Source organism: Cydia splendana, chromosome 2 (assembly GCF_910591565.1).
Source record: "Cydia splendana chromosome 2, ilCydSple1.2, whole genome shotgun sequence".
Classification (NCBI taxonomy): domain Eukaryota; kingdom Metazoa; phylum Arthropoda; class Insecta; order Lepidoptera; family Tortricidae; genus Cydia; species Cydia splendana.
The window spans coordinates 21,115,320-21,122,990 of NC_085961.1; the positions used below are offsets into that span (position 1 = coordinate 21,115,320).

The window sequence follows — 7,671 nt, forward strand, 5'->3', positions numbered from 1 at the left end:
AGCAATTGTTAATGAACAAAATTTTCACGAATTTCTTTCTTTATAGAAAACGAAAAAAAAATGTAGAAATAACTATCGTAAAATTTTCTCTCTTTCTAGAGCTCTTCTCATATACATGCTTAATAAGATCACGTTATAAAAGTTCCGTAAAAATTAATAATTTGGTTATAATATTGTTTTATATTTTACAATTTTACCTTGATTTTTAGTTTTTGGACAATTTTCTATGTTATTCTAAAACTTATTTTAAGCAAACTATTAACTTTATTAAAACTTATAATGTGATCTTATTAAGCATGTATATGAGAGGTGCTCTAGAAAGCGACAAAATTTTACAATAGTTATTTATAATTTTTTTTTCGTTTTCAATAAAGAAGGATGTTCGAGAAAATTTTGTTGATTAACAATTGCATAACTTATTGAAAAAATACCTTTAGATAAATTTATACAAGTAGTACATTTGTTAACATGTTTTAATTAGACCATAATTTTTTTAAATTTTTCGATCAAAATTTAATATCTTTAAAATTATATTTAATGTTACGTAATCGATTTTCACGCCGCGCGCGTTTCTCGAAAATGAGGCGCGGAGGGCTGTGTTCAGCGTTGAATAAAAAGTATAAATAATGGAGATACAGTTCTGCAAGTATGGAATGTTTGTTTGGAAATATCCTCCTCTTTTATAATATTAATTTTGGTTTCTTAAATATTTATACTTTTTGAGATATTAGGGAAATAAAAAATATCTACTTTTTCCCCCTTTTTTTGTTTATAACTTTTGATATTTTTTGTGTGCTCATACACGCTTCGAATACATTTTTCTAGACATCATTACGAATCTAATGAGGTATCACACGTATTTTTAGGAGTATTATCTCTATTTTTCACCGTTTACCGTTTCTCGAACAGACTATAAGAGCGTATTTTAATGCCAGCGGCCTGCGAGCTATTCCATGCCATATATTAGGTCATTACCTATGAAATTGGCGTTTTGTTCGGAGAATTTCAACGAAACACGAATTTCCATACAATTAATTTTGCGGATATTTTTTTGATGGCTAATTCAAACCAAACAAAATTTTTCCAGTAATTTTTGACACCTTTAAGGTATGTTTTCAATATCTCCATTTCTTGAAAATTGGTACCATTAGAAAAATATAAGTAATTTTAATACTCGAACCGACAGCACATGAAAAGACCTATTTTCAAGGCTTAATTCTGAACACTTAACAATAAAAAATAACAATTAATTGTATGTAAAATCGTTGTTTATTGAGTGCACTGTAGTTTTATTGTAATTGTGTATGTACTTTTGTAAAAAAAAAAAAACTAGGATCAGACTTATATCTATGAACAAAAACGCCAATTTCATAGGTAAGGACCTAATATATAGACTTTTCTCAAACATGCAATGAAATATTGATGTTATGTTCCTTATAATAGGCTGCGAAGTATGACGTTTCAGGTGCGGCTAGGACAAAAGGTCGTTAATGGAATTTCATACACATCTTGCAGGCCTAGGCCGGCAAAGTCCTCCTTTTTAATTTTCATTTCACATATATTTGTGACACAGCACCGTGGCATTCATCCATTAAAAAAAACTAGAGGCAGTATTTGCTTTATGGTTCGTAATGACACTCTGCCACTACGCCTATAAAAAAAAATAAAAAACAATGTTTGCTATAATTTGCAGTTTTATTTGTATAAAATCAACATTAACTTAATAAATAATACATTCAATAATTTTATAATTTTAAATTATAAATTTAACTACACAAATAAAAACATTTAAAATATTTCATCTAAAGTTAGCGGTAAAAAGGTCTACTCAAACACGCGTAGTTATATTTTTTAAATTACAGTGAAACTTGGATAAGTGAGACTTCAAGGGACGAGCAGATTTGTCTCACTTAAAGAGGTATTCCACTTACCCAGGCTCTCAGTTAGCCAGGTACAAATAAATTTCTGTCTCATTTACAGAGGGTTCCATTAATAGAGGTGAGAATAGAGTATATTTCAGTTATAGAGGTGTTTAATAAGGTATTTTGTAATTATCTTTAAAAATGATTAAGGTAAAATTACCCTTGTCCCTGAATGTTTTTTAAGTCTGTTTAACTATTTCTTTGAATTTATGTTGAATGATCCAAAGGATAGATATTTTAAAATAAAATAAAATTTGATACGGACTTCATTGCGTCTTAGAAATTTATTAAATGAAAATTTGTTTATTCGTGTTACTTATCAAGATTTCAGCTTTCGTTTCGATAGTTTTAATTAGGTACATAAAGTAACTAATTCAAACTTGAAGTCGTTTAGACACAATTAAGCAAATGCGGAATTTGTGGATAGACTAAGAGTTAGTAAGAATACGGAAATTGATCAATAAAGTCCAAGTTAGAGAGGTCATAGATTAACGTTATCTCAGATACAGAGGTCAATTCCTATACAATTATAAAAAACTATTAGCAAAATGTAATCTTATAAATATAGTCTCAGTAAAAGAGGTAAAATACACTCTCTGTCTCAATTATAGAGGTAAATGTGACTATAAAATCACAACAACTAATCCCAGTTATAGAGGTTTGTTTTATCTCACTAACAGAGGTAATTCAGTGCTAAAGTGTCGGGACCGCACTATGAGTCCCAGCTATAGAGGTTTCTCACTTATCCAGGTCCCACTTAACCAGGTTTCACTGTATTATGGAGGTAAAGTTGAAAAATATTCATTCTGTTTTATTGGATTTATGGTGCGTTGTTGATTTTTTGACTTTAATATGAGTTCCGACGAAATAATGAAATTAATATTAATTGTAATCGTAGGTTTTGGAATTGGCAGCGTAAGCAGAATTAATTTTAATAACTTGCTGCCTCTGCCGCCAACTCAAAGACGAAGTATGTATATGGTTGCTTATGACAATTTTATTATTTGAGAAACTAAGAAAAATGGCTTACAGTTTATTAGAAACAGTTTTGTGGCATATTTTAAATGAATGTAACTACAAACTCGTCAACACTGTGGAAATTATACTTATTTACTCCATGCATAAAGCAACGATGTATGTGAAACATGATGTAAACTTATGTGACGAAAACGACAGTCAGACGGATACAAGGCGAAAAAATCAAAGATACATGAAAATATACGGGTAGTAAAAATACACGACTCGTGTAAAACATACGCGTGATAATGATATAGGTACGTGTTGGTTATATTTTGGGTGTAGTTTACTTTTAGTTTTTTCTATAAATAAAACTTGGGTTTCGTGGATTTTTTATTTTATTTATTTCATTGCATGTTTGAGAAAAGCACTATACATAGTTACATACCTCGGCGGGAAATGGGGTTGCCCGCGCTCAGACCTATCCGGTCTCGCTTCGCTCGGCCGTCTATATGTCTTCGGCCGGCAACCCCTTTCGTCCCGGCCTCTGTAGTAATGTACTATTAATATTATTTAGAACTGCTAAAAAATGTAGAGTGCGTCTAAGCTAACAAAGTGAGTGAGTGTAAGAGTGAGATAAACGTCATATTTTCATAGAAAATTGACATTAATGATGACACAGTCACACTTTGTCATTGGAAATTCCATACAGAGTTAGCTTGGTCCGATTCTATCAATAATTGGACGTAGTCTAGGGAAAAGGATATACTTAATTCACGATAATCAGTTAAATAAAATTCAAAAACAAAGGCCATTAATTTAAATTACGTAGTTTATGGATGACTCCTTTTCGCTAAACTACATTTAAATGATACTAAACTCAGTCCGAGTTTATATAATTAGAGTTAGACCAAGAAAAGTCTGCAGCGATTTTGATAGCACTCGCAGTGCAAGCGTTATTTTAAACATCAAACTTCTATGAAATTATGACGTACAAATAACACTTGCACTGCGTGGGCTATCAAAATCGAATCGCTGCAGACTTTTCTTGGTCTAACTCTTAGTTTTTATAATGTAAGTACTTCTAATGCAATATAAACCGCATTAATAGGCTATTAGTGTTATTACTCTACTTAAGCTGACAAAAAAATATAAGTTATGAGTCAGTTATTAATATTTTCTACACGTCTTGAATTTTGGCCGAAGAAACGTGTTTTTTAAAGAATTTAAAAAAGAAAAACTTTTCAATTACTGTATTTAAAAGAAAATTATTTTAGTAGAACTGGGATTCATGAGTACCAAATCTTAACTGACATTTTGTATCTGCGCTGGCTGTAAGGTTGACGAAATATAAAGTTAGCCGATCTCTCAAACAAGTTTGAACAAGATCGGCTTACTTTATATTTCGTCAACTTTACCTTTGTTTCCAAAAACTGTGAATTCTAACTGTCATATAGGTACTATAAACGTCTTCCAAAATTATTTTCTCGTAACAGGACGGGATCTGGTTGCTCACCGATCCGTTCAAAAATATACATATTTAAGTACTGAATACAATTAATACATACTAATTATATACAATTAATACATCAATGTAATGGTACTTAATGAAAAGGAATATTGTGTATATTGTTTCGACGAATCAGATACTCTCAATAAAATCTATAAGGTGTATTCGGGTATTACCGAATGTCGGATAATTCCGAAATTCAGATGAAAATCACCCTTAATTCCATCATAATAAAAGTCTCTTTCGGAATTATCCGACAGTTTTCGACATTCGGAATTACCCGAGTAAACCTTAGATGAGGCCATAGCTGTTAATAAATATTAAATGACTTTATTATGTCTATACGCCTTACTAACTCTATGTGTCCTATTGTGAACAAAAAACACAACGACAGTGAAGAACGGAATTCTTAATTTGAATTTTTCAGATAAACTGCAATAATAAATATGATTCTTACTGAGCACATTGAACTGTCCATTGGTTGGAAAGCCTGTTCGAAATTTAAACTTATTTGCAATATAATAAGGTTGTATTTTGTAGATCTCTCTCATACTTATAGTAGGCTATTCAGATAAAATTAAATATCCCACAACAATAAGCAAGCAGAATTAAACTTTGTGTCAAAGACATAAGTCATAAATTTCAATGACAAAGTTTTTACTAAGGATCTTTCTCGCTAAAACTACTTCCTAATATGAAATGACCAGTGTAAGCATCAGTTAGCCAGCCCTAAGCAACCAAAGATCAGGCTGCAGTTGAAAAACTAATAAAGATAAAGTTAAGCTGATAATTTTCCCGCCGTCTCCATGCTTCTTTAAGTTGGGTATTGACTGGTCAGCTGCCTGTTACTGTTAGCTATAGTTTTCGAGAAAATCGCCAGGACAGAGTAGAAAATTTTTGTATGAAAACTTGCAACTTTAAATGCATTTTTTATCGAAACTATTGCACTCTAAAATGAAGTCAAAATCAGTCCATCGACTCCATTTTTTGCAAGCTTTCTAATGGTACCCCACACGATTATAACAAATAAAAAAAAAACAGCCTACCCCTCTCAACCCCCTAAATTTCCCCCTTAAATAAGAAATAAGCAGTTTTGGCTTATTTACAATATGAGTGGTGGTAATTGCTATAACTGTTCCAAATTTTAGGTATCTACGTCAAAAGGTCTCTGAGAAAAACGCATTTAACTGATTTTCAAGACCGAAGTGATCCCATAAGTGTTCCGTGAACAAAGTTTTGTACGGAACACTAATAGGTTAAATTTGCACGGAACCCTCCGACGGAACAAAAGTTCGACTCGCAGTTGTCCGGTTTTTAATACTTTGGTAACTCTACGGTATGTAATCTAGAAACTTTATTTTTTTTATAAGGTAGCTTGCCATAATCTTCATGTTGGCGACAAAAGTTGTGCGTTTGCTATATGTACGAGGTATGTATAGTTTAATGAATAAGGTGGTAGGTAAATTCCTAACCGGATTCAAGCTGAGAACTAAATGCAATTTTATTCAAGGCTTGGCAATGGCTGCGAATGTAGAACTTATGTAAACCGTTGCCAACAATGGATATACATATTACACAAGGCTATCAAGTTTCAACGTTTGTAGTTTTAAGCTCTTTAACTAATAATTTAACTACTCAGGAGCAATTAAAACGTGTCCTTTTTGTATGGAAATGTTCAAAGAAAGTGACCCACATTGCTTTTATCTTTCACAACTCTATCGGCCCCGGGAATTCCTTCCATCCGTTATATACCTGATATCTATAAAGGACAGAGAATTTTTAGTTATCACTGAAATACGAGCTTACTCATGTTACGAATCACTCACACAATAATAGCTAACTAACTATATCGCAAAAAACACCATTATGCTCTAATAACATTTTTTTTTAATTTTGCTTTTTTATCCACCTTTTAAAACTGAAAATCTTTTTTTCAAGGGCTGATAGTCTTGAATATCCCCTTCAGTCATTTTCGGTATGGCATTGGTCTTATCAACGATCTCTAAAATGCTAGTGTCATTCTGATGAAACTCATTATCTGGGATTGTAGAATTATTTATACTGGGCTCATCCAAAGTATCAGCCAACTCATCTTCGCTCACTTTGCCGCTATATTTTTTATTATCAGTTTCTAGCTTAGCATCTTCTGGCGATTCGGTTGTTGCTTGTGTACTAGACATCACTCCATTGCTAGATAATATATCGTCCTCGGGGTGATATGGATTATTGTAATCAGAAGCAGACTTTCTCAAATCGTTTGTAATGCCTTTATATATAGGAGACCTTACAAAAATGTTCAAAATTTTTATAGCGTCATCTGCATCAATTCTTATTTCTATTCCGGCACAAATGGTATGTTGAATCAAATAAATAAATACTGCAACAAAAAAAAAACATACAGTTTAATAAGGTAAGCTAACAGTTTTCATGATCGTGCAGATACATATGTTGATAGAATTAATAGTGGTTATAATTACCTAGAACATTTACATAGGACATTTGTTTAAAACGCAGTTAAAAAATACTTACGTAATTGAATTAGTTTTATCATGGCTATGCACGAAACCTTAATTAAATTCGTTACTTTATGGACAAATGTAAACGCTCATCGGTAGGTATATCATATCATTATATATTTTGAAGACACGGCGTAGCGTGAAGCTTCAATTCAGCATTAACTCCTTTCTTCTAGTTAGCAAAACAATACACTTTTCATTAAAGAAACTTCTTGACAAAACGTGACCCGATTATTTAAAAATGCTTACAACGTCAATAGTCCATCATAACATTTATTACATATTTTTTTGTGACATTGTTTACGTAGGAGGCCAAACTATATCACGAAGCATTATGATACGAAAACAATTTCAAGTACAATCGTTTTTCCTCTAAAGTAATAAACACATAGAGTGTGACCAACAGTTTTTTCTACTTTAAAAGAATAGGTAAACTCAATTTTTTAAAACTACTTACTTGTAACTAATTTTATTGGTAAGTATTTGATGTGATTCATAACCACCAGTCAGTAGTAAATAGATACAATGTGCGAACAATTACAGAATCATTAATTTCACTTCAGCTTAGATCACACAATAATATTTGCTTCATGCTTATAGGACCCATTATTAGCTTTATAAGGATTCCGTACCGTCATACACTTTTTACTAAGTGCAGTGTACAGAGGGGGTTAAAAAAAGAGGGGTAACGCCGCCAGTGTAATAGGGCTATGCTTTACTTAATTTTTTTAATTGAGATCGATTTACGCTAGGCAGGTTCTTAAAT

At 31.8% G+C, this 7,671-nt stretch overlaps 1 long non-coding RNA gene across 3 annotated transcripts in view; it reads right to left on the reverse strand.

Moving 5' to 3' along the window:
* LOC134805518 (uncharacterized) overlaps positions 1 to 7,303 on the reverse strand; it is a 126,712-nt gene extending 119,409 nt beyond the window's left edge. Inside the window, exons 1-3 of one of the 3 annotated variants that reach the window (XR_010146308.1) lie at positions 6,919 to 7,282; positions 6,299 to 6,766; positions 2,699 to 6,148 (exon numbers count right to left, since the gene is read on the reverse strand). This is a non-coding gene — a long non-coding RNA (uncharacterized LOC134805518). Of the gene's footprint in view, positions 1 to 2,698; positions 6,767 to 6,918 lie in introns of those variants that run through there. The other 2 variants (XR_010146307.1, XR_010146306.1) reach the window with 2 other exon arrangements.
* Between the last annotated feature and the right edge of the window lie 368 nt (positions 7,304 to 7,671).